Below are 7,693 nucleotides of genomic sequence, written 5' to 3'. Positions count from 1 at the left end.
AATCTCACTGTCTAGAAATAAACTGCCTATTTTCCTGTATTGTCTTCCAGTCTTTTTAAAATAAATCCTTAAAAATTAGAATTATAGATATGGTATCATACAGTGATTTTTTTTGTTTGTTTGTTTTTGTTTTTTGCGTTACGCGGGCTTCTCACTGTTGTGGCCTCTCCCGTTGCAGAGCACAGGCTCCTGACACGCAGGCTCAGCGGCCACAGCTCACGGGCCCAGCCACTCCGTGGCATGTGGGATCTTCCCAGACCGGGGCACAAACCTGTGTCCCCTGCATCGGCAGGTGGACTCTCAACCACTGCGCCACCAGGGAAGCCCCACTGATTTCTTTTTATGTACTGATTTTTAACTTGATGTTTTATTATGAGCACTTCCCCATGTTATTAACCACTTTTGACATAAGTTTAATAGTTACATAATATACCATGTTGTAGATATACCATCAGTTTTTTCATAGTGAACATTTGATAGTTTCTAATTTTTTACCATGGTAAAGAATTTTATATATGTGTATATATATAAATATATATACACATATATATGTATATAAAGTATATATTCCATTATATCTCTTGATTGTTTCTTCAAGATAAATTTCTTAAAAAAGGAGGAGGAGTGCAATATTGGCATGAGTATTTTAAAGACTCAATACGTATTGCCAAATTCACTCCCAGAAAGGCTGAATTAATTTGCTCTTTTACCAGAAGGGGAACAAAGTGAATGAAACTTCAACCATCCTACTCTGACCAGTGGCTTAATTTCTAATTTAAATAAAATATAAAAAGAAACCAAACTAATAAGAAGAAATCTATTTAACAGGTAAAAATGTTTTTCCTTTTTAAAATTTGTATTTACTTGTTGGTGTAGCTGAAAAAATTTAAGTATATTTTTTACTTCAGTTTGTAGTTTAAAAAAGAACATTTCCCTCCATAGTAAAAAATTATCATAATAATTTCTTCATATTACGTGAATATTTATTTGATAGTTAAATTGCACCAGTTGTCTCAAAAATGTCTTTGCTGGTTTGTTTAAAACAAAATCCAACCCAAGACCATGCATTGAACTTGATTATTATGTCTCTTAAGATTCTTTTAATCTACAGTTCCTTTATTTCTCTTTCTTTTTCCCTCTCATTTCTTCCTTCCTTCCTTCCTTCCTTCCTTGCATCGTTCTTTCTTTTCTTCTCTGTCTCTCTTTTCATGGAGTGACTTTGGAAGAGATTGGGTCAGTTGTCTGTAGAATGTTTTATTTTTCCAGATTTGTCTTGTTTCCCTGCAGTGCTGTTCACTTTGATCCTCTATTCCCTGTATTTTCTGTAAATGAGGAGCTAACTCTAAAGGCATGAGATTCAAGCTAAACATTTTTGGAAAGAATACATCACAGGTGTTGTGTATTTCTTATTGCATCATATCAGAGGTCTAACCTGTAACATCTTGTGGTCAGTCATTAGGAATGTTAAGGTTGACCCCTGATGACAGTGGTGACAACCTTCTCCCTCCATTGCACAAGTGGGTTTTCCCCTTTGCAACTGCTCAGCAATCTGTGTGGTGCACTTTTGCACCAGAGGAATGTCCTTTGTGCATCCACCATTCACCTACAGACTTTACCACCAATAGTTAATTTCTGCTTAAATCAGTGTTTTCATTTGGGTGGAAAATGATGATTTTATAATTCTATCATTCCTTCTGTTACATTTACTTCCTATTATTCTATTAAATAGAGCTTTCTCTCATCAACTGGGACCAATTGTTTACTCTGAAATACAACTCCTACTCGAAAGGTAAGATATTTATTTTTTTCTCTTTAATTACCACTTAAATATTTGTTGGCCACTTATAGCTCTTTTGTCAATTATCTTTTTAGTCCCTTGCCTATTTGCAGTGAAAATGTTCCTAATTCTCTTGGCATGTACTTGCCTCAATTTGTTGTCTGGTTCTTAATTTTTCATGTACACATTTTATATTTTTATTTTATTTATTTATTTATTTCACGGTATGCAGGCCTCTCACTGCCGTGGCCTCTCCGGCCGCGGAGCACAGGCTCCGGACGCGCAGGCTCAGCGGCCATGGCCCACGGGCCCAGCTGCTCTGCCGCATGCAGGATCTTCCCGGACCGGGGCACGAACCCGCGTCCCCTGCACCGGCAGGCGGACTCCCAACCACTGCGCCACCAGGGAAGCCCTATGTTTTTATTTAATCTCATTCCCTAATCTTTTTCTTTGTGGTTTCTTCATTGCTCTCTTGCTTAGAAATCCTTCTTTATCCAAAGCCAGATCCAACTTTATCTTCCTATAGCTGTTTTAATGGTTGAATTTTTTTTAAAACTATAGAACATGCTTATTTTTTAAAGCACCATTTTTTTTTTTACAATTATAGAATACACTTATTTACTTTTTACTCTGCTTAAAATCCTTTGAAGTTTGCAGGATAAAAGTCAAACTTGGCAGCTTGGCATATCAGCTTTTTGGAGTCTGGCCTTTCTTTTAGCTTCATCTCCCATCTACACTCTAGCAACCAGAGGCCACTTGCAGTTCCCTGAATTGTTAATGCTGTTCCATGTGTCTGTCTTTACAAATATGGAGTCCCTTCTCCATGACTCACCACAGCTTGCCTGATTAACTTTCCTTCTTCCTCTTTATCACCTCTTTTTGTAAAAAGTTTTCTGTTTCTCTGCAGCTTAGTTACCCCTTTGTGATCCCCCTAGAGCCTTCTGGTCATATTTTTATTGACATTTATCTTATTGGATTATCATTGTCTTTATACATGTTTCTCTCCCCATCTCCATTTAATGCCTTAAAGGGGAGGACCATATCGTGTTTACCATTGCTGCTGCCAGCACACATAGGGCACACAATTTGTTGAATTTGTGAAAGGTTAATGAAAATATAGTTTTGGACAATAAACCAAGATAACAGTTTGCAAAAGCCTTTGCAGAGTGGTGGAAATGTCATTTCAGAATTTTCAAGATACAAATAAGAAGCTTTTCCCCTCCATTTCTAAGATATATGGCTGTCAAAAACAGCACTAACCTGAAAACAAAATAACATCATATAAATATGAGACCTATGTGTTAGGGATGGCCTTTTTTTTTTTTTTTTTGGCAGTACGCGGGCCTCTCACTGTTGTGGCCTCTCCCGTCGCGGAGCACAGGCTCTGGACGCGCAGGCTCAGCGGCCATGGCTCACAGGCCCAGCCGCTCCGTGGCATGTGGGATCTTCTCGGACCGGGGCACGAACCCGTGTCCCCTGCATTGGCAGGCGGACTCTCAACCACTGAGCCACCAGGGAAGCCCAAAAAACTCATGATTCTTGATCACGGGTATCATGATTCCTTGTATCCCTAGTAGGAAAAATACATGAGTCTCAGTACCAAGGGGTAGAAGCAGATTGGCATCTCTTATTATGACTCTTAAAGACTAATAGAGGGACTTCATATTTCTTGTCTCCACAACCTTGGGCTCTGAGGGGTTTGAGTTCCTGGTCTCCAAAAGTGCCACACATTTGGCAGGTGATACAAGAATCCCATTGGATTATGAGCTATGGCTGCTGCCTGAGCACTTTGGGCTCCTGTGTCCAGGGACCAGGCAAGAAGAGTGTCACTGTCTTGCCAGGGGTTACGGAGCATCAGGAAGAGGTTGGGCTGCTTTTACACAATTGGGGCAGGGAGGAACACGTATGGAATGCAGATGACCCACTTGGGAGCCTCAATCCCCTGCCCAATTGTGACTGTAAAAAATCAGGAACAGTAACCACAGCTGGAGCAGGGCATGTTGACCAGGGGATGAGAGCCTGGGTCATGCCACTGATAAGACACTGCGGCCAGCAGAGTTGGAAATTGAAGATGAGGGCAATTAGAATGGATAGTGAAGGAGGGGGATGATGATTACATCAATGGTAGCCTTGAGACCAACGGCATCAGCTGTAGCTCATCTCCCTCCCTTCCTTCCTCTAAGTTTTCCCTCCGGAAGAGGTCCACCATATTCCTGGAGAAGTGGGTCGAAGCAACACAGGCATTGGCTGTGGTAGACATGGAGCTAAGCTGCCCAGACCTCCCCTCCCCTCCCCAACCCTGCCAGTGAAGAAATTGCTGCCCAGCTTCAGTGCGTGAAGACCCTTCAGGGTCCGTATCAGCTGCAGAGTACTGCCTCATCTGGGGTCACACCCTTCCCAGGGCAGCCTGCATCTGGTCACTGAATGAGGTGGGACTATAAAAGACTGGTCATTTTGTCCCACATAGGACACTCTGAGAGGCAATACTCACTCCAGAGCGCCCACTGGATCAGGGAAAGCTTTGTCAGATCTGAATTGCAGTTTGAACTCTTCTCAATCCTGTTTCCACTCCATTTCCCTTCATAGGTGTTAATCACTAATACGCATTTTGCACTCCGAACTCTGCCTCCAGAGAACTCAATCTGTGACAGTGTCCTTTTCAGTGCATCACATTAGGAAACACATAAAGTCAGTTTGTTCTATTTATTTATTTGTTTATTTATTTTTGGCTGCGTTGGGTCTTCCGTTGCTTCGCGTGGACTTTCTCTAGTTGCGGCGAGCGGGGGCTACTGTTTGTTGCAGTGTGCAGGGTTCTCCTTGCGGTTGTTTTTCTTGTGGAGCTCGGGCTTCAGTAGTTGTGGCTCGCGGGTTCTAGAGCGCGGGCTCAGTAGTTGTGGCGCACGGGCTTAGTTGTTCCACAGCATGTGGGATCTTCCCAGACCAGGGCTCAAACCCGTGTCCCCTGCATTGTCAGGCGGATTCTTAACCACTGCACCACCAGGGAAGTCCTAGTCTGTTTGTTCTAAAATAGCGATATTAACCTTGGTGACTTGGTGGTGTCTGCCAGGTTTCTCCACTGTAAAGTTCCTGATTTTCCCTTTGTTTAGTAGGCAATTTGGGGAGATGTTTTGAGAATATATAAATACCCTGTCCCTCATTATACTTTTGTCTAGTTATGTTGGCATTGGCATCCATTAATAATTTTCTAAGTCCATCATTCTTCCTGTATTTATTACTTGGCATTCTACCTTAAGGAAAAGCTTTTCCTCCTCATCTATCTATTTATCTATCTACCCATTTATCTATCTATCTTTTAAATTTATATCAGTATGGACTCATGAATTATTTGTTTCACTCATTTTTATTCCATTCAAGGGGGGTTATAAAAAATTACAATTATTGTTTAAGTTTGATACTGTGATATTGTCACAGATTGGATCAGTGGGAATTCCTTCAAGCTTGCTCTTATGTCCTTTGGATACATCTCTGTCATTCTTTGGCACGTCTTTGCTTTCTGGCATAAGATGGCCCAGGCTCCTATTGTTCTTTCTGTGCCCCAGGCCTGAGGTCAACCTTTTTTCCAAAGATTTCTGGTCCCTTTTATTGGAAGTGGCATTTTGCTCTCTTATTTTCGGATAACTCCTTATTTTTAACTCTCTTCCCTGACTTGAGAAACCTGTCTTCCATCATTCTCAGTGTATTGACTTCTTTGCTCAAACCTAGAAAACACAGAAATAGTTTCAGAATTGCTAATTAGACTTTAATATTTGTATGACACTCTTTTCTCTTGAGGTAAAATTTACATACAATGAAATGTAAAAATCATAAGTGTACCATTTAAAGAGTTCTGAAAAATTGACACACCTGTGAAACCCAAACCCCTATCAAGATGACACAACATTATCACCACCCTAAAAATGTCCCTCATGCCCCTTTCTAGTCAATCCAACCACTAGAGGCAACCATTTTTATGATTTTCTTTTTCACTACAGATTAGTTTTACTTGTTTAGACTTTCATTTAAATGGAAAAATACAGAATGTACTTTTTAGTGTCTGGTTTCTTTTACTCCACATAATATTTTTTAAATTATTTTCATGGCCCAGGATATGGTGTAGCTTAGTGAATATCGCATGTGCACTTGAAAGGAAGGTATATCTTGCTGTTGTTTGCCTTTATTTCACCTTCATACTTTGAAAGAATTTTTGCTGGATATAAAGTTCTAGATTGACAGAGCTTTTTCCTTCAGATCTTACTTCGTTAAATTCTGGCTTACTTTCTTTCTGATGTGGAGTCAGTAGTACTTCTTGTCTTTGTTCTCTGTATACAACGTGGCTTTTTCTCTGGTTGTTTCTAATATTTTCTCTTAATTATTGGTTTTGGGGTAATGTGCCTTGGTGAGGATTCTTTGTGTTTATCCTGTTTGGGGTTGGTTTGATTTCTTGTTATCTGTAGATTTATATTTTTCCTTAAATTTATAAAAGTTTTGGCTATTATTTCTTCAAATATTTAAAAATCATCACTCCGCTCTTTCTGGGTCTCTGTTTATACAGGTGATATGTAACTTAGTATTGTCCTTCAGGTCACTAAGGCTCTGTTCATTTTCTTTCTTTCTTTTTTTTTTTTTGCCACACTGCATGCTTGTTGGATCTTAGTTCCCTGACCAGGGATCAAATCCATGCTCCCTGCAGTGGAAGCACAGAATCCTAACCACTGGACTGCCAGGGAATTCCTCTGTTCATTTTCTTTTCAACTTTTCTTCTACTTGTGCTTTGGTATAGATAATTCTTTTGTACTGTTTCCTCATTCTCAGATCTTTTCTTCTGTAGTGTCTAAGCTGCTTTTATGCCCATCCAATGAAGTTTTCATTTCGCATATTGTATTTTTCTGCCCTAGAAGTTCTGCTTGGTTATTTTTATAGTTTTCATTTCTTTCACGTTTTCCTTTAAATTCTTGACCACATTTTTAACAGCTGCTTTAAGTCCTCTGATAATTTCATCATCACTGTCATTTCTGGGTCCATTGACTAATTTTTCTCCTGTTCATGGTTCACATTTTCCTGCTTCTTCACATATATAATAATTTTTATTGGATACTGGACATTGTGGGTGTTACATTGTTTAGTGCCTGGATTTTCTCTTTAAAGACTGTTAAGTTTTGGGCTTCCCTGGTGGCGCAGTGGTTGGGAGTCCGCCTGCTGATGCAAGGGATACAGGTTCGTGCCCCAGTCCGGGAGGATCCCACATGCTGCGGAGCGGCTGGGCCCATGAGCCATGGCCGCTGAGCCTGCGCGTCCAGAGCCTGTGCTCCGCAATGGGAGAGGTCACGGCGGTGGGAGGCCCGCGTACCGGGAAAAAAAAAAAAAAAGATTGTTAAGTTTCATTCAAGGAAGCAGTTAATTTACTTGCAGATAAGCCTTCTTGGCTTTGTTTGAGTGAATCTAGAATAGCCTTTACTCTTGGGCTAGTTTAGCTGTATCTCTAAAGTGTGGCCTTTCTGAGGTCTTTTTACCAAATTCCCCAACTGTTTAATAGGGTTTTTCCATTCCAGTTGGTCAGAACGTGAATGTTTCCAAACTTTATTTAAGATCTAGTAGTTGTTTAGCTTACAGTTCCCACAGTAGTTGTTATTTAACCAGCCTCCTGGAGTTTCATTAAACCTACACCAAAGATTCAAGGAGACTCATGCATATTTCTGGAGCTCTTCATCTGGTTCTCTGCCCTGCAAATTTCAGTTGCCTCCATCTCTCATATTTCCAATTTCTCTCTCCTCAGTTAGCGAGAGTACTGTATTCTGCTTAGCTTTCCTCTATCCTGTGCTTTGGCAAATATCGCCAGAAAGAAATCTGGGGAAAACCTTGGGCTCATCTTAATTGTTTTTCTTCTTTCCTGGATCGCAGTTCTACTGTGCCTATTGT

General features: G+C 40.5%; 1 protein-coding gene across 1 annotated transcript in view; it reads left to right on the top strand.

The window, feature by feature from the left end:
- Positions 1 to 749: 749 nt before the first annotated feature.
- SEC22A (SEC22 homolog A, vesicle trafficking protein) overlaps positions 750 to 7,693 on the top strand; it is an 86,452-nt gene continuing 79,508 nt past the window's right edge. The window contains exons 1-2 of the mRNA XM_060150463.1: positions 750 to 828; positions 1,732 to 1,789. The gene's annotated coding sequence lies outside the window, so the exon portion shown is untranslated. The remainder of the gene's footprint in view (positions 829 to 1,731; positions 1,790 to 7,693) is intronic.

The sequence above is a fragment of the Lagenorhynchus albirostris genome, chromosome 5 (assembly GCF_949774975.1).
Source record: "Lagenorhynchus albirostris chromosome 5, mLagAlb1.1, whole genome shotgun sequence".
Lineage (NCBI taxonomy): Eukaryota > Metazoa > Chordata > Mammalia > Artiodactyla > Delphinidae > Lagenorhynchus > Lagenorhynchus albirostris.
The sequence above is the reverse complement of the archived record's forward strand: the minus strand, read 5'-3'. Positions and strand labels throughout refer to the sequence as shown.